This window comes from Microtus oregoni, unplaced genomic scaffold (genome assembly GCF_018167655.1).
Source record: "Microtus oregoni isolate MIOR12 unplaced genomic scaffold, Mior012 000015F_ref0000493, whole genome shotgun sequence".
Taxonomy (NCBI): domain Eukaryota; kingdom Metazoa; phylum Chordata; class Mammalia; order Rodentia; family Cricetidae; genus Microtus; species Microtus oregoni.
This window is the reverse complement of record NW_024543074.1, coordinates 30,918,538-30,937,333: the sequence shown is the minus strand read 5'-3', so window position 1 is coordinate 30,937,333 and position 18,796 is coordinate 30,918,538. Positions and strand designations below refer to the sequence as shown.

The following is an 18,796-nucleotide window of genomic DNA, read 5'->3' as shown; positions in this document are numbered from 1 at the left end:
TATTAGTTGATCAGCCTTAAAACCACTCTCTTTGCTAAGATCAAGAAGCCGTTGGCTACAGCAACTTCCGTGGCCATGTGATTCCATGAAACTTGAAGAAGTAGAAAAGGTGTTATCCATCCAAAAAAAAATGCAGTTTTGCTTTAAATAACAGTGGCTGGGAGGGCTGACTTCCAAGAGCAGGGAAGCACCTTGGTCCTATGTGTGCATGAGTGCCAGAAAGGTGAGGACTTGAGAGCCCCACCAACCTGTCTCCTATACTTCCCAGAGATGATGCAATGAACTGCGGCCAATGGGGGTTCTGCCTCCCAATAAGGCTCTCCTCTTAGTGACTGATTTGAATCCTTAGACAGCTGCAGGGTTTTTTGCTGTTATCACTGCGTCTGTTTAGTTTGTTTAATTTTTAAAATTACATTTATTAATTCTGTTTGCTTTATAAAGGCAGAAGCACCTGCTATGGCACTCCTAGAAGTCAAAAAACAACCTTCGGAGCCTGTTCTCTCTTTCTGCTTATAACTGTGTCTCAGAGACTAAAGTCGGGTCTTCAGGCTGGCATCATTCTTATTATTATCATTTTATTATTTGTTGTCGTTGAGACGTTGCTTCTGAGATAACTCAGCCTGGCTTGGAAACAATCTTCCTGCCTTAGCTCTCTGATTGGCTAGACTAGCTAGCTAGAAGGCTTCAGGGATCCACTTGCCTCTGCCTCATGCCTTCCTGTCCCCAGTGTTAAGGTTACCGACATGTGTGACCAGTGCTGGGGATACAAACTCAGGACCTCGTGCTTACACACATCTTGGTGGTTTGCCAACTAAACCAGACCCTAGACAACCTTTTGTTTATTCATTTATCCGTCAATCGGCACTTGGACTTTTTTTTTTTTGTCATGAACAAGAATGTGTAAATATCTCTTCAAAACCTTCCTTTCAGCTCTTTGGGGTATATAGCCAGATATAGGGTGACTGGATCTTAGGGTGATTCTGTTAAGTTTTTTAAGGAAGTAGCCATGCTGTTTTCCCTAAGAATGCTATTACTTTATATTCTCATCCGAAATACACACAAGGGTTTTCAATTCTTCTACACCCTCGTCAACCCTTGTTCTTGAAAAGAAAAAAGTAACCAGTCCTAAGGGATGCCAGGTGATAATTCACTGTGGTTTTGATGAGCATTTCCCTAATAATTCCCTGATGTTAAGCATCTTTCTGTCTCCTTACTGCCCATTTTTATATCTTTGGAAAATGACCCATGCATTTTTTCACTCAGCTCATGTGCTTTTCATTGTCAAATGTAGACTTTTTCTCGTGCCCAGGACAGCTGCATGTCTCCCTCCCTGTCACCCACTGGTAATAGTAACGTCACAACAGCATCCTCACCACCCTGCATGCTTGGCTTATTTTCTCCTCGATCCCCTCAACCATTAGAAAGATGTGAGAGTGTCTTTACTTAGCATCTGAAAAAGAAATGAAACTTAGCTGCCTTGCCTGAGATCTCAGCGTAGTGGGATAACAGCAGCGAGACCCCAGTCTAACCCCATCCCTGGGTGATGGTCTGATTTGTTTAGTTCTATATAAAGAACCAGTCAGGAGATGCAGGTTCATGGTACATGCTTGTCTAGCATGCAGAAGGCCCTGAATTTGATCGATCCCCAGCCCGGAAAACACAATCAGTTGCTAAAGTCCCACAGTTTGTGAGAGAAAGTGAACACAGAAATGGATAATTTAAATGCTAAATCTTCAACAGCTCCAGAAGGCTTCTATTTATTTATTTGTTTTTCTCCGTATATGTGCACATGTGCATACTTGTGTATGTGTATGTGTGTGTGCGTGTATGCGTGTGTGTGTGTATATGTGTAAACACAGGCATCTGTGTGACATGGCATGCCTGCAGAAGTCAGAGGACAAGCTCAAATATGAGCCTTTTCCCTTGATGAAATGGTATCTCTTGTTTGTCATTCCATGCCTGAGGCTACGTGGCCCAGGAGCTCCCAGGGATTCTGCTGCCTTCTATCTTGCCTACAACTTCTGTGGTTATGAACATATCTACCATGTGTATCTGGCTTTCTTGAGTTCTGGGGATCTAATATCGGGTTCTCAATAAGCTTTCACCCCATGTAGCGTGACTCCCCAGCTTCCAGAAAGCTTCCAAATGGAACATCAGATTCACTGGGGATTCAGGTTCCTACTTAACCTATTTAGGTGGCGGATACAGTATTGTTCCTGGGTCCAGCCCTGTCTTCACTTCAGCCTCAGCAGTGGTGAATGTCGATTGAAGGCCAAGGCCGGAGAAGAGTTTCACACAATGGTCCTTTCTAGAAATTCTCTGTTCTTGTCGTGCTGGCTTTTATCAGGCCTTGGGTTCACACAGCTGGAGCCAGGGCCCCGGCCAGAGCCCTGACTTAGGTTTGGGAAGAAGTTGGCTGAAACTTCTCTCAGCAGGGATAAGGCAGGCCCAGGGAGTCCTGCCTAAAATTCAGTAGACAAAGGTGCCCTTGTTATCAGGTCTGGGGGTGGGAGTCATCTGGTCAGTGACACAGGCTTGGCCATTGTATGCTGTGACCTCAGCCATTTTTTAAAGCTGAGACAGGAGGGGAAAGAGGAAAAAAAAGAAGTCCTCTAGAAACTGTATCGGGAAAGGCCTGCGTGAATTGTTGATTTCCCAACAGGCACTGGAGCAGATTTGGGAGGAACTGTGCAATGTAGTGGGTTCTTTGTGAAAGAACCGTGATGACAGCGATGAGAAAAGCCACAGACACATCCCCCAGGGTGCTCAGAGCTCTGGCCCCGGGGCAGCTGCTTACTTCAGCCTCACTTTCCCCAGAGGGTGCCATGCAGAGCCAGCTGCTCGGAGCCTGGTCTTGAGCCTGGGACCTTAGAGCAGCCCCTGGGTGTCTTCTATAGTGGCTGCCCTTAAGGACCAGCTGCCCACAAATGGTAAGAACCCCTTCTGCAAGAGGTGTGCTTGACCTGCCCTTCCTGTGTATCGTGGAAATGTCCTCAATAGTGCCGAGAGGTTGTTCTGAAACCCCTGTGGGATGCGGGTTCTGCCTGGTGTGTCTGGGGTGTCTGTAAACCGCGTGCCTGCCAGGAGGCATTGTTCCTGTGCCCCAGACAGGAGCAGAAAGAGGAGCGATGGGCCAAGTAAGTGATAGGCTTGGGGGTGTGGCTGGGGTGGAGGTGGGGGTGGGGAGTTGTGTGGAGGGATGGGAAGGAGTGTTTGTAGAGGGGACGCTCACCTGGGACAGGTAGCATGTAATAAAGAGAGCCCTTGTGGATTTATTTATCCTCTTGATAACGTTCCTCTTGTAACTTTTTCTAAATATAAAGCATGGCTTCTTCCTGCCCATCTGGCATCTCCCCCATGTCCCAGATTCACCAGGAAAGTTCTAAGGTGCAAGATCTAGGGAAGTACTATAAATCTCTGCATTACAGGAAGGTAAGGTGGGGAGGGCTTTGGGTGTCTCAGCTTCCCAGATGGTTAGGCACCAGCAATGCCTAACTCGGCTTCCAGTTCAGCTGCTGATGGAAGCTTTTTGGAGATACAGGGATAGAAAGCCCTGGAACCTGAATGTTAAGAGGTCACCTTTCCTATGATCCACCCCTTAGCCTAGATGTTGTGTGACCCCCATTGCTGTGCTCTCTGCAGCTGTGAGGTCCAGTTGGTATGGCAAGCCTATGCATTCTCTGCATGGAATCTTCCTGAGCCACTTCCTCACTGGGCCACTAAGCACCCCTGATTTTAGTGTTCTTTCGTAGAAACCTTAACTGTTTCTGGGAGAGGGCAATAAAATTTGCTATCCAAGGGTGTCCTCTAACTGGGACTCTTGACCTCCTAAGACTATGAATAAGGGGACTTTGTACTAATAAGCTGGTGTCTGAGTGGCCCAGAGGGCTTTGATCCACAGATCCAGTGCTGAGGCAAACTGGTACTCTGATTTCTAGCTATCTCCCAAAGGATATTTGTGCTGCCAGTACAGAGGGCCATCCTTAGAGAGTTACTGCTGGAAGGACCACAGACTAGCCCATCATGTTATAACCAAGTGAAGGATGCCCAGAATCAGACTGTGAGATGATAGGGAGATCCTACTGGATCTGGTTGAGGGCTGAGGAGGAGGGAGGGTTAGCAGAGAAGATGGGCACCCATGTGTATGCCGAGAGCTAGGAAGAGCTCAAGACAAGCCTGTGGCAATGTGGGACATGTAAGGCACAGAACCATTGTTGGGTGTACCCCAACAAATGGACTATGTGTCTGGGGTGTCATGTGATGGACCGGATGTGCCCATTTCTTAGCTGACAGGCCAGGCTAGCTGCACTGGAGCCCACCTAGGATGTGTGTGTGCTGATGACCTCTGGTTTCTGGGTGCCACATTGATGGGGGATACAAAGACAGAAGTCCAAGATACCAGGGGACAAACGAGACTGCAGAGCAGACAGAGCTGGGTCCCTGAGTGTGGCTTTCACAGGGGACTCAGTGTGGTGACAGATGCAATCCTAGGAGGCTGGGCATGGACAGCCTTTAAGAAGAGGTCCGTGCTTCTGAGTCACATGTCTGTACATGAGTGTGACTTTTTTCCCTTCTACACAAATGGCACATCCTTAAAACAGATATGCTAGCATTTAGAATCATTGAGCATTAGATGATGTCTACTCAAAATAAGCCCTCACAGACCATCTGGTCCAACTTCCACATTTGAGAAATGAAGAAATCCAGGCCTCCCAGCAGAGATGAGGCGGGTTGCTTCAGCTCGCAAAACCAGGCTGCTACAGCTTCAAACATGGCTCCTGGACACCCAGATCGCATTCTGCGTGCCCCTTTACGTGTTCCTGTGGTGTGGTGGTGTGGCCAGAACCTCCCCGGTAGGTCTTGGCAGTTACCACCTGTCTGCTTTTTATGCATCTCTAGCAGTGGATCTAAAAGAACAGCCAGTGGGGTTGGTAAGATCGCACCCTAACGGACTCTGGAAACTGCCCGTTGGCTTTCATCTCCCTGCAAGCTAGTGTCTCTGAACCAATTAGGGGAGTCAGGCCTCTTTGAACAGAACGGCTGTGAGCACAAGCAGTTGGCACTGCAGAGTAACTAGAACGCACCTCCATGGTGAGGCTGGCTACTTCCGTTTTCTTTAGCTGCCTGTGGGCTGCTGCTGCCCACAAGAAGTGACCACAAGGTCAGGCCAGCTGGATGGCGGCCACAGCTGGCAGGCAGTGGCACCCACCTTTATTCCCTAATGAGGCACAGTTGGCCTGCCGTTAAAATGGCACCAGCTCCCTGAAGAGGCCTCCTTCTGTCCCCAGAACATCTGCAGGAACTGGAGAAGCCCCTTGCCCTCGAAGTTCCTTTCCAGTGGGCAACTATTAGCATACGACGCAGGGCCTGTGACCAAAGGAGAAAGCAACTTCCAACTGTCTTCCTTACTTTCCACAACTTCTTTGGTTATGGTTATTATTAATGCATTAAAAAGATTTTATTATTATTCTTATTATTTTATTATGTGGATATGTGTGCAGGGATGGGACAGGGTGTTATGTACGCATGAGTGCAAAGTGCCTTCAAAGGCCAGAAGAGAATACTGGGTTCCCATGTGCTTAGAGTTGCAAGTGACTGTGAGCTGCCCCATGTGAGTTCTGGGAACTGAATCTGGGGCCTCTGCAAAAGCAGTGTGTGCTGTTAACCCCTGAGCCATCTCTCTAGCCTCCTATCTAACACGTTCAAATTTTACAAATTAGATTTTATTTCTTTTATGTGTGTGTGTGATGGCGTGTATATGTGTGCACACACACATGTACCGTTGGCATGCGTGCAGGACAGAAGACAACTTATAAGAGTCTCTCGTGCTTTTTGCACTGTGAGAATCCCAGAGGTGGAACTCAAGTTGTCAGGCTTGATTGGTGTCCTCCTCTGCCTGCTGAGCCCTCTCTATAATTGACACATAATTGTCCATATTTATGGGGCATAATGTTAACGATCATATCAGAGTGATTGGCCTATCCATCAACCCCGCTGAAGATCATTTCTTTGTGTTGGCAATGTTAAAAAGCCTCTCTGTCAGCTGTTTTGAGATATTCAATTAGTTGCTGTCGACCATAGCTGTTCTACTGTGCTTTGGTCCATTAAAAGGCACCCCTTCTATCCAGCTGCACCCCCAGTTCCTCTTGACATTGCTTGCCATGCCCCCACACTTCCCTACACTCTTCCCAGGCTCTAGAACCTCCTTTTCTACTTTGAAATCAATTTTTAGCTTTTTTTTATATGTTTCTGACCTTCTTACAGCCTTTTTAAATGAAGGTGAGAGCTTAATAAATTTGATTGTGGGCTTTTTTTGTGTGTGGCATAACTACTCAAGAAAAGTCCAGAAACAGCAGCAAAAAGCATTTCAGAGTATTATAATTTTAGTAATAAAAAAGGGCTGACAAGGGCGGGGTGAGTCTTATGTAATGCCTATCTACTCCTCCCCAACACTAAGTGCTGCCCAGGCTCGCTGGCTCCTCTCAGGTTGTTACCCCCTTTTACAAAGGAAAATTAACTAGGAATCACAAAAATAGATTTTTTTTCCCTACCAGGCAAGCAGTTCCTAAAGTGTCCTCCAAAGTCACCCTATAGGGCTGGAGACAGAAAATCTAGGATGCACTTTAAGGTCATTGACCTTCAAGAAGAGAGGTGTTAAAGTCTAACCCCATTCTTTATTTTAACAAACCAGGGCATCTTTAGCACCGATTGGCCATTGACAGTGACAGTCGATGACAACCCCCAGGCGATCTCAGACCCAGGGTGGTGAATTCAGTCTCCTGTGTCTAGTGCCCCGGTCATGTGCTTCTTTTATAGTTATTTGTGACATCACTTCACTTTATTGGCAACTCTGGTACTGTTTTGTTGAGCGTTTTTAGATTTGTTTTGGGCAGCAAGGGGAACTGAATCCAGGGCCTTCCAGGTGCTGGGCAGATGTGCTGCCCCAAAGCCATTCTCTCAGCCCACATGTGGCATCTTCCTCCCAGCAATTCCAAGACAGATTTGGCTGAGGAAGCAGACAGATGTCAGATGTAGATATGAAAAGATCTGAAACTTTCTCCTCATAAGAGACTAAACAAATTTGAAGGTAACGATAATAAAAATAATGTTTTGTGAACACCCATGTTCCTGGGCCAGAGGTCTCCGTTGCCTCTTCTGTTAATGTGGTCGTTGCTTTTGCAAACTGAGCTGAACATTCGGATGCCTTTAGAAGTCACTGGTGTTTGTTTTGGACTCTATTGCAAACGATTTTCTCCTGGATCCTAAAACCGTCATCTTAAGGGCTATGACCATCTCAGTTTATAGACAAGGAAACCAAAGGCATTGAAAGCATTCACATTGAACTCATCTTGGAGCACTGTCCCTTTAGACCTGAACCACTGAGATTTCCACTGATGCTTTGGTCATCTGCAATTGGAGGTGGACAATGAGAATGACCCAGCCTTTTTTTTTTCTTTTTTTTTGATGCTGTTGACTACAGAAGAGAACACACCCATCTGCACAGGCTAGGATCTAGAAGTCTGCTAACTGCTGGGGCAGTGATTTAGATGTGGTTTGAGTGGGACCTACAAAGGCTCGTCTGTTAGTGCATGTGGACATGGTGAAGGAAGGAAGCCTGGAGAGGCGGAAGATTGTTAGACCACAGGGACACACTTGGCTCACTGCGCAAGTTAGTTCTCACTAAATACTATTGCTATGATGCTGAGATGCTCCACGTTTGGTCCCTTCTGCACACTGCCCTTTCTTTTTCTGTTTCTCCACTGTATTATGACTTCAGTGCTGTGTCCTCTGACCTCCAAAACTGGGGGCCAAATAAACCTTTCTTCTTCTTTTTTTTTTAATTTATTTATTTATTAAGGATTTCTGCCTCGTCCCCACAACCGCTTCCCATTTCCCTCCCCCTCCCCCGATCAAGTCCCCCCACAGACACTAAGGGCATCATTGAATAAATGGGACTTCCTGAGGCTGAGAAGCTTCTGTAAAGCAAAGGACACTGTCACTAAGACAAAAAGACAACCCACTGACTGGGAGAAGATCTTCACCAACCCTGCAACTGACAAAGGTTTGATCTCCAAAATATATAAAGAACTCAAGAAACTAGACCGTAAAAGGCTAATAAACCTTTCTTCTTTAAATACCTGTCCTCAAGGTATTTTGTTATGCCAATACAAAATGGTACACAGCATTATTCAGGTTTCCTCCGCTGAAATGCAGAAGCTGGACCAGTCGGCTAGGAGCAGACTTCCTTGCTTATATAAATTGTTCTAAAACTTCAGGACCACACAGACATAAGCAGTAGGACCACACAGACATGCTTCCTCTGGGTCCCTGCAGCAAAGGCTTCAGGATGGGGAAACAGTCAATCCTACTGCTAAGGAATGTTCTCTGTTTTCAGAAATACTTGTTGGCTGCCTCCTCTTCGCAGATTCTGTGCTTTCACGTAGCGCTCAGCCTCTGGAAGAGGCAGAAGCAAGTCTTACATGGCAGAGTTGTCGTTGGTCATTGCTGAGGTTCTGCTAGAAGAAGGATTAATGGAAAAAGTATCTTTCATCTGCTGTTACCCTGTGTGGTGGCACTGTGCAGGCGCCAGCAGCAGAAAGGACTAACAAGAGTAGCCTGACATTTATAGCTTTCATTGCCTATTAATTAGCCCAGAACCCATATTAATCGACCCTTGCATAGTACATCTGCTGGTTCAATGACCCTAAAGACTGATGGTCTCTGTGGTAAAAACTGGAAGCAAACAGGAGTGGCAGATGAGGTGTTTTGAGAGCCCTGGCTTCCTGCTGGGTTTTCCCTCAGGCCCAGCTTGTCCAACCTCAGTGGACTCCTGGACTTGGAATCTCCTATAGAAACTGCCTGTCCACACTGTAGTTGGGACACTTCGGGATTCAGGAAGAGACATCCAGATGAATAAATGCCAAGGGATGAAAGAGGGAACCAACTGAGCAGTGTCTGACTTTGCAGGAGGAAGCAGGAGTGCACTGTGTAGCTTAGCCATTAGCTTGGCCAGCTTTGAACTTGTGATCCTCCTGCCTCAGACATCCAAGTGCTAGGATTACTGGTGTGTACCACTCACTATGTCTCAGAAGGAGTTTTGTTTTGTTTTGTTTTTTTGGAAACCTGTTTAGTTAATTTTATGTTGCTGTAACTGGTTTCTGAATAAAGGAAACAGGACAGGATTTATCTATCTCACAGTTTTGGAGGCCTGGAAGTGCAGTGCTGGCATTAGCTTCCAATAAGGCCTTATGCTAAATCATAATACAAAGGATGTCGTGTGGAAGATGAGTGTGTGTGAGAGATAGAGAGGCAGACAGACATACAGACAGAGACAGAGTCAAAGACACAGAGCAACTTGTCACCCATTGAAAGAAACAAGATGAGCTAGCTGAGAAAGCTGAGCTCTTTATAGCAACCAATCCAATCTTGAGGTACCAAATCCAGTCCCAGGAGACAGGTATGGTGCCTCCCCCAAAGACATAATGATTTCCTGCTACACCCCCACCTCTTAAAGGTCCCTCCACCTTTCAATATCATTTCTGATTGGGGGAGGGGCTGTGCTTCCAGAGAATGACTCTTTAGGGAACAAACCAGTGCAGATGGGAGAGAAGAAAAAGAGTCTACTTCTGTCCCCACAGGGTTATCCTCATTTTGGTTTTCTCTTGCCTCTTGATATTTTGTGGTATTACTTAGACTGTTTGTCACTTGTTTTTCACCCTCTACATAAACAACAATTTGCAGACTTAATTGTGTAACCGAATTTATAATTATGCATATATTTAATTATTTAGTTAGTCTGTGTGTATGTATGTGTGCGCGCGTGATATATATATATGTGTGTGTGTGTGTGTGTGTGTGTGTGTGTGTGTGTGTGTGTGTGTATGTAGGGGGGTCAGAGGGTGTATTTTCTGAGTCAGTTCTTGCCTTCCTCCTTGTTGAGGCTGGGTTTTTCTTGTCTTGGCCACAGAACTGCATCCTCCAGGCTGACTGTTGCTAGGTTAGAGCTTCTGTTACTGTGGTTAAAAATGCCATAACCCAAAGCAGCTCGGGGAGGAAAGGGTTTGTTTCATGTTCTGTTTGTGCTGCACGGTCCATTATCAAAGGAAGTCAGGGTAGAACCCGAGGCAGGAACCTGGAGGCAGGAGCTGATGCAGAGGCCGTGGAGGGGTGCTGCTTACTGACTTGCTCCCCATGACTTGCTCAGCCTGCTTTCTTATCTAATCCAGGACCACGAGCCTAGTGATGGCACCAGCCCCAGTGAGCTGAGCCCACCCACGCCAATCACTAATCAAGAAAATACTCTACAGGCTTGCCTATAGGCCAGTTTCACTGAGGCATTTTGAGAGTCTTTCCCAGATTACTCTAACTTGTGTCAAGTTGAGATAAAACTAACCAGCACACTGGTCCATGAGCTTTCAGGCATTCTCTTGTCTCTGCCTCCCACCTTGTTGTAGAAATGCTGGGATAAGAGATGCATGCCACCACATCCAACTTTTTATGTGGGCTCCTGGGATTGAACTTGAGTGGCCAAACTTGTGTGGCTAACACATTTAGCAATTGAGCCATCTCCCAGGGCCTTTTCAAAAATGTGCCATGTGCAGGCGTGCTTACTTGTGCAAACACCTGTGAAGGCCAGAGGCTGATAGCCACCCCGGTTGTGTCCTTATACTGTTGTTCCTCCCCTTTGTCTTTAGGTCTTTAGGTCTCACTGGTTGGCCAGGTTAGCCGGCTAGCTGGCTTCCTGGATCTGCCTGTCTCTTCCACATGCTAAAGCTGCAGATCTGCAGCAGCTGTGCTTGACATTTAGCGAGTCCTAGGGATCTGAATTCAGATCGCCATGTCTTCACAGCAAGCGCTTCAGCCCTGAGCCAGCTCCCCAGCCCTGTTAATACATTGTTTCATCATTTGCTTTCAGTGTTTGACCTAGGTCCCTTTAACTGTGAGTTCCTCTTTCTTCCCAGTAACTTCACTTAAACTTTCAACATTGGAGAACATCTTCTAAGCACTGTGAGCCCACATCACAGATCCCAACTCCTGACCATTGGGAATATTTGGGAAACTGTGCTTCTCCTGGACCTGTGCAGAGTTTATCGCCATTATTCCCTAAGCAGTGTGTGTGAAGATACCACATTTACATCGTTTTCAGTGGTGTATTCTCAGTTAATACTTACGGCAACTTTGCTGATGTTTTTGCTTGAGCCTCTGCACTTCTGGATGTCCTGGAACCTCTTTAGTAGTCCAGGCCTCAGATTCATGCTGCTACTCCTGCTTCTGCCTCCCAAGTGCTAGGATTACAGGCATGAACCACCGTGCCTGGTGTAGTGGTTTGTAGTGTCAGGGTATACATGTAGGTTATGGTGTGACTGCTATGTAAAGCTAGACATGAACATCAGGCATCCGGGGCTTTGGGTATCTGTGGGGTTCTGGAATCAGTGAAGGACAATTTCCCCTTTGCTATAGAGGAAGCGGGAGTAATGTTCTGCGAGTTCTTGTCTGTTGAAGACTGTATTTCTGTCACTTTTCCTCAAAAAAAGAAAGCTTGGCTGCATGTAAACTCTAGCCCATAATATGCTAGAAGTCTCTTTTGTTTTTCTTTGACAAAGAGGTCCCATGTATAGCCCAGGCTGGCCTTGAACTCAGGCACCTTCCTGCCTACCCGTCCCAGAGTACTGGGATTAACAGGTTTGTACCACAATCGCCCACTAAAATCCACTCTGCTTGTGTTTTGTAGCTGCTGTTTTGTTTGTTTGAGACAGGGTCTTGCTATGTAGCTGAGGGCAGTCCTGAATGTGCAATTCTTCTGCCTCAGCCTTGATGAAATGACTGCCTCACATCTGTCTGAAACTCAGTTCCCAACATTCATTCATTCATTCATTCATTTATTCATTCATCGTTCATTCATTCATTCATTCATCGTTCAATGTTCCGGGCCCTGTACTGAGTGAGACTAAACTGAGAACAAGGGGAGCGTGTCACACTGCCTTCCTGGATCTCATCTCTAGTTTGTTTCTCTGATTTTAGGAGCTGTTTGCTCTCCGGCCCCCGTCTAGTCCAGCCTGTGCCTATGAAACTGACCCTCTCAGAACACACTGTGCTACTGTCAGATGTACACTGCTACCTCCACAGCCCTCTCCTGTGATCTGCAATTTCTGAATAGATAGGGCTGGAGGAACAGTAGCTTCACCAGCCAGACAAAGAGAGGGTGCTCAGCTTTCCTGTAGACCAAAACGTGAAGCTGGTGACATCGTTGAGGGAGGTGGGGCCACCATGGGTAGCTAGTTCTGTGTGGGAGCCCTCCTACCATGAACAGGTGTCCAGCAGAAAGAATAGCCCAGTTAGTCTAATTTTGTTTGAGAAAGGGTCTCAGTATGTAGCCCAGGCTGGTCTTGAACTCATGGCAGTCTGCCTGCCTCCGTCTTTCGGGATACAGAGATTACATCCAAGTGTAAACATCACCCCTGGCCAAGTTGGGGCTTGATCTTCCTAATGTTCCTTTGCCACCATGACCCCTGCTGAGTACAGAAATAGCAGTTGAGGCCACGCCTGACATTGTGTCTAGGTTTGCTCAGAGTGTGCTGGCAATAAACTAATTGCTAGGGCCTGAATCCTTGAAGCTGCTCCCAGCCATGTCCTGACTACTTCTGGATGTCCAGCTGGCTCCGTGGTTGGGGAAGGAGGAATGTGCTGGCAAGTCCTTTGTGGAGGAGCCTTCAAGCCGTGCCAATCACAGCACTGGGCTCATTAGCAGTCATTGTCATGGCAACGGGTCTGCCAGAAAGTGGCTCGTTAGGCTGACAACTTCGGAGGTGTTATATATAGATCTGGGTGTGGGGGGGAGAGGGGGTGCAGAGCCCTGTGGATATGCCTTTCTTTGGAGCTCCCATTGCTGCTGGGTTTGGGGTGTGAGAGGACGAGGAACGGGGGGACCTTAAAACTCTCTGATTGGCTGCTAAATCAAGTGTCTGGCGGCCACCTGTGAACACCTGCAGGTCGCGTTCGCTCTCTGCTTCAGAAGGTAAGAGGGAGGTGCTCCTAGGAGCATCCCGCAGGTGGATGTTGTCCCGGGATGAACTTGAATGGGAAGAGTGGAGGAGGCTCTGGGGAGCTTAGGAGAGGGGTCGGAACTTACGGGAGGCTGTAGTCGTTCTTAAAATAGTCTGTTGAAAGGGTTTCGGGTTAGGTGATAGGAGCCTTCCCTTTCATAAGTCACTGCACCGCTTAGTACAGCTTAGTACTGCTTTCTTACAAATCGTATTTACTGAAATTTCAGGGTTCATCTTGGTTTCTCTTCCAGAGGCAATGGTTCCTCTCAGTTGCTCCCACTGATGGCTGTGTCGGAGTAGCTCTGGAGTGTAGTGGGCAGAGGACTCAGGGTGCAAACTGTCTAGATCTGGTGGTGAAAACGTGGCCCAGGAGAGGTCACACACCCCAGACTGTTTAACATGTGCTGAGCTGATCACACTTGTGTTTTGGTTTTGGTATTGTGTGTTTTGTTTGGTTTTATTTTGTTTGTTTGTTTGATGACTGATTTTTAGATGTTTCAATTGGGCTTTTGTTTACTTGAGACAGTGTCTCACTCTGTACTCTAGCCTGGACTCAGACTCACGAGGTAGCCCACTGAGCTGACCATCCATCCCCCTGTTTCAGCCTCCTGAATGCTGGAGTTACAGGTTTGTACCACTCCATCTGAATGGGGCATTTCTTCTCAAGTTTTGGGTGATGGCCTTTTATCTGATTACTTGGCTTTCCAAGGGGAGTCAGTACCTTGATTAGAAGGAATGGTTTTTGTTTTTATTTTTATTTTATTTTTTTTTTTGATTGTGTTTAAAATAAGGAGATGGGGAAGTCAGCCGACAGCCAGGGAATGAACGTGACGCCTGGGTGAGGGTGGTGATATTCTTGCGCATCTCCCAAGAAGGCATATGCTCCTTGGAGACTGTGAGACAATAAGAGTTTGGGGCCTGAGCTGTCTTTCCCCTTGTGGGAGTCATATCTCATGGACAAGTGCTGACAAGAAGCTTAGTGTGGGTTTCTGGCAGGAGATGGGTTGAAGGTAACTTGGCACTGGGTAACCAGACAGAATTTTCTAGAAGCAAACTAATTTTAGTTGGTTGGTTTGATTGACTGATGGAGTGAGTGAGGTTTTTGTGTGTGCTTGGACTGAACCCAGGGCACTAAGGCTGTGTTCTGCCCGTGAGCTATACTCTCAGCCCAAAAGCAGTCGCTTAAAGTAGTTTGGTTTAACATTCACTTATCTGTACAATATTAAGTGATTGTTCTTACTTATAAAATAGGAATGAAAGCGTCCTTAATACAGACATCTTGTAAACATGTTTAAAGCTCAGGGCCTTGTACACTAAAGACATTTAGGGATAGGAGTCCTTATAGGTACATAGAAATCAGGCCTGCACTCAGATCTTTCTGGGGAACCCTACTAGACTAAGGCTCATTAGGGTTTACTTTTTTTTCCTATTTGTTTTGTTGCTATGGTAGGGATCAGACCCAGGTTATTGCACACACTAAGCAAGTGCCCTATCACTGAGTTACATTCCCACCCTTTGGTGTTTGAAGGCAGAGTCTCTGTGTATCTCAAACTGGCCTTGCACGGGTGATCCTCCTGCCTCAGAGTCCTGAGGGCCAGGATGACAGATGTGTGGGCATCTGACAAGGATTTTGAAGCGGTCTACAAACTCCTTGATGTTACCGATGAAAAGGGTAGGGGACAAGTGTTTCTAGCACCATTGTTTGCAATGGCTCTGAAGTGAAATCATGCAAGTGTCCATCAGAGAACCCGTGTGTAAGCAAACGTGCTATGTATAATCAGACAGTGTGATATTGCACAGAAGAATTCAAAGAAAAACAACGTGCCTCCTGGAGTGACACTGCAGAAGATCTTTACACCTATTTGGAGGACGGACACTTCTCTCACACACTCAGAGGATGAACTTTTGTGTAGAGTTAAGCATGTTTTTTCTTAAACAAACAAGGGAAGAGCAGAAAGAGCTCTCCACTCTGGCCTAGGGATGGCTCCTTTCAGAGGCAGCGGCAGGATTATTAAATCCATCAGAGACTTAAGTCCTGCCTCAGTAGCAGGAACCACCAGCCCGCTCTGCTCACTCTGATCTTGTCTGTTCTAGGTGCTGTTGCCCTACTGAGGTGCCTCTCCGCTCTTCCTTCCTCTTCCCATTGGAAAGAGCCAAGAGAGCTGAGCAGAGGAGCTGCAAGGGCCAGGGAAGGAAGGGGGTCTTAGTTAGGTTTCTATTGCTATGATGAAGCATCAAGACCAGAATTAACTTGGGGGGCAAAGGGTTGATTTCAGTGTACAACTCTCAGGTCAGACTCCATCATGAAGGGAAGTCAGGACAGGAGCCTGGAAGCAGGTATTGAAGCAGAGACCATGGAGGAGTGCTACTTACTGGCTTGCTTCTCATGGCATGCTCAGCCTGCTTGTTTATAGAAACCAGGATAACCAGCCCAGGGGTGGTACAAACCACGGGCTCCCATGTAAATCATAAATCAAAAAAAAAAAAAATGCACCACAGATTTTCCCACAGGCCAATCTAATGGGGACATTTTCTTAATTGAGGGCCCCTTTTCCAAATAGCCCTAACTTATATCAGGTGACATAAAACTAGCCAGTGCAGATGGGAGGATTTAGCTAGAGAGATAACTAATTAGAGAAGAAATTCAAGGGAGTCCTTAATTACTAAGTAGGCATCCACACCTACCCTGTTGGTGGCTGTGGGCAGCTCTCCCAGAAGGCCGCCTGTTCCTGCCCCGTTGAGGTCATAAGAGCGAGGAGCACTGGATGCTTTGAGACTCTTAAATGAGAACTGGCAGGCAATGAGTTAAAGTTTTGCCTTTGCATCTTTTCTTAAAGTTTTATTTTTATTTTTTGCAAATGAGTATTTGCCTGCATGTATTTCTGTGCACCACACGTATGCGATACCTTTGGGGTCCAGAAGAAGACGTCAGATCCCCTGAAACTGAAGTTATAGGTGTTTTTTGTTTTGTAAGCATCTTGTGGGTTCTGGGAACCAAACCTGGGTCCTCTGCAAGAGCAGCAAAGTGCTTGCTATTAACTTCTGAGCTATCTTTCTAGCCTTGCTGTATGTTCTTCAAAGACAAATTTTGTTGTGAATATATACATATATATATATATATATATATATATATATATTTGAAATCGACCATGCATAGCATTTATGCACCCCCTGCATATTGTGTAACCGTGACATCTTCCTAGTTTAGACCATTTCACACATGCACGCAAACACGAGCACGCGCGCATACACACACACACAGAGAAGCCCAGTGTCTATCTTATCTTCCTGCCCACAGCCCTCCGTAGCCACTAGTGTAACCTGTGGCATTTCCTGCTCTGGACTTGTCCCATAATGGAATGAGGCCACGTGTGACCTTTATTACCTGACTTCTTTTATGATGTCTTTAAGGCCCAGCAATGATATAATGAGAACCGGGACCTTATTCCTTTTCATTTCTGAGTAATATTCCATCATATGGCTATTCTGTATTTATGTCCATATCCTCACAGATGGTCCATTGTATTATCTACATGTTTGGCCCTTGTGAATACTGCCCTGAATGCTCACATCCAGCTTGCTGGGATGTTTGTTTTCAGTCTTGCGGAGAACCGTATCCCCACCTGTCTCCAGCATCTCCTGACTTGTGGGTGGTGAGCTAGCAAGGGCTTCTTCCTAGGAAAGAAAAAGACAAGAGAGTTGCAGCTGGCTCCGGAGATAAGGCAAGGCAGTCATATGGCCAGCAGTGAGGGTGCCTGGTGGCTGTGTTCCACGGGTGTGAAAACCACCCTCAGCATAGCACATTGGCCAAATTAAGAATTAGCCCCCTCCCCCCAGTGGGTGCTCTCCCACCCCTTCTCTGCTCTCCCTGGCTCAGAATTATGGTGTCTCTCCAAAGGTCCCTGCACTCCCTAGATAGGAGAGCCTCAGGACACTCTTCCTTCATAGTCAACCATATCCTCGTGTGTAAACCGAGGCTTCCTGTTAGCTCGCTGGGTTTCACAGGTAGATAAACCAGAATCATTCTGAAGAGAACAGTACTAGGAAACTGAAGAGAGCCAGGCTTCTGGCAGTTGCTTCAAAGCTGAGGCCCTGGAGCATCAAGTGACTCAATTCATTCACTTTGTGGCCCACAGAACTCCTCCCCGACCAGCTTTTCAACAACAATCATCAACTCCAGGGGACATTGACCTCCCTTTCTTGGCAGCAGAAACCTCAGAACAACCATTGAGGGTGACATTCCAGATGTGGTGGAGGGGAGGTCTGTGTGTCTGCCTGGACTTTATCTCTCAGGGAGCAGAGCATGGGAGAGCTTTCCCCCTTAGGGTGATATTCCCCCATCTCTTGAAGCAACCCTGGTCGTGGTTCCTCTTTGGTGTTCTGGGTATGTTACTCTGGCTCTCCACAGCCCACAGCATGTTCCACACCTGGGCCAACGTTACCATCTTTTGTTTCATTGATGTGGAAATAGCCTGGCTGAGTCACTTGCCCGAGGTCCAGTGATGACTGAGGTAGGACTGGCACCCAGAGTGCTTGGAGCCGGAGGCTGTTTACACTGCGGCCTTGGATCCTCTTTGTGCAGGGCCTTCCTGTGAGCTTCAGAAGCTTGCTTAACCTGCATCAACAGCTTCCCATGGACCCCCTCCTGATACTCCTGATGTTAGTTAGGCTCAAGGAAAGATGAGGGACCAGCCATCTCATCCTCTGGTTCTAGAAGATTCTCCAGCAAAGCAGCCCTCTTCAGCACCATCGCCCCGCCCCCCCCCGCCCACTCCCAACCCCAATTGCCACTTTATTCCCAAGACCCTGTGTATACAGGATTCTGTCTCTCCCCTCTACCCTCCTCCACGCCTCCCTTGCTTTCTTCTTTTCACCCTCTTCTCATTCGTTAACCCTTGGTGTTTTAAGACAGGGCCTTGCGAGGGCCTAGACTGGCATCAGATTCATGATTCTCCCACCTTATTCTACTGAGCGCTGGAATCATGGACGAACACCATCATATCTGCTTCTTTCTCATGCTTTCTCCTTCATTATCCTATTTGTATTGCCTGTATTCTGGTCATCTTCCAGGCCAGGAGACGCTAGAGTGATTGGTGTTCGGGGCCAGTCTCTCCTGCTCCCGGGTTCATTTGTGTTTGGTGTATGATCTATGCTCCCAGGAGGCAGATACTCCACTACCGTCAGCCTGGCTGCTGTGTATCTGCCATCACCTGTCTAGAGTACAGCCTTTCATGCAAAATCAAAGAGGCACTGTGGCTTAGCAGGTGCCCCTGCGGGAGACAGAAACATGGGAGCACAGTTGTGGGAATTCATGGCATACACCAGGTCTCCATAGAGGGCTGAAGGAGGCCATGTTTACTCCCAGCAGCACCTGGGATTTGCTTCTTCCTTTTATAGTACAAAGGCCTCCACAGGAAACTGAGACAAATCCCCCTTGGGGCTGTCTGGAGAGGGGCATCAAGAGCACATCCTTCATTGCTCTGGTTTCAATCATTACCCTGTTTTCCTAAATATTGGCCATTGGTGGCCAGAGGAGCCACTCCTGTGGGGTATGGCATGGGACACCGAGGGCACCAAGGAGTTGGTGGCCTTTTGTATTTGTAAACAGCTTTGGCTGAGAATTTTTTGGCCTTCCGTAGTTGCAGTTCTGATTTTTGTCAATTTACCTTCTCCAAAAGGCACAGCAAGTGTGTGGGCTAATTTTATCCTCTGTTTTTAGTTTTAAATGTTCTTTAGCCGAGAATCTTTATTTC

The 18,796-nt window shown here is 46.9% G+C and overlaps 1 protein-coding gene across 6 annotated transcripts in view; it reads left to right on the top strand.

Annotated features, from left to right (window-relative positions):
• The window catches only part of Gas7 (growth arrest specific 7), a 231,851-nt gene that overhangs the window by 128,427 nt on the left and 84,628 nt on the right, over nucleotides 1-18,796 (top strand). The window contains exon 1 of one of the 6 annotated variants that reach the window (XM_041664092.1): nucleotides 12,830-13,015. The exons of 4 other annotated variants lie outside the window; for them this stretch is intronic. The gene's annotated coding sequence lies outside the window, so the exon portion shown is untranslated. Of the gene's footprint in view, nucleotides 1-12,829; nucleotides 13,016-18,796 lie in introns of those variants that run through there. One more of the 6 variants, XM_041664093.1, reaches the window with a different exon arrangement.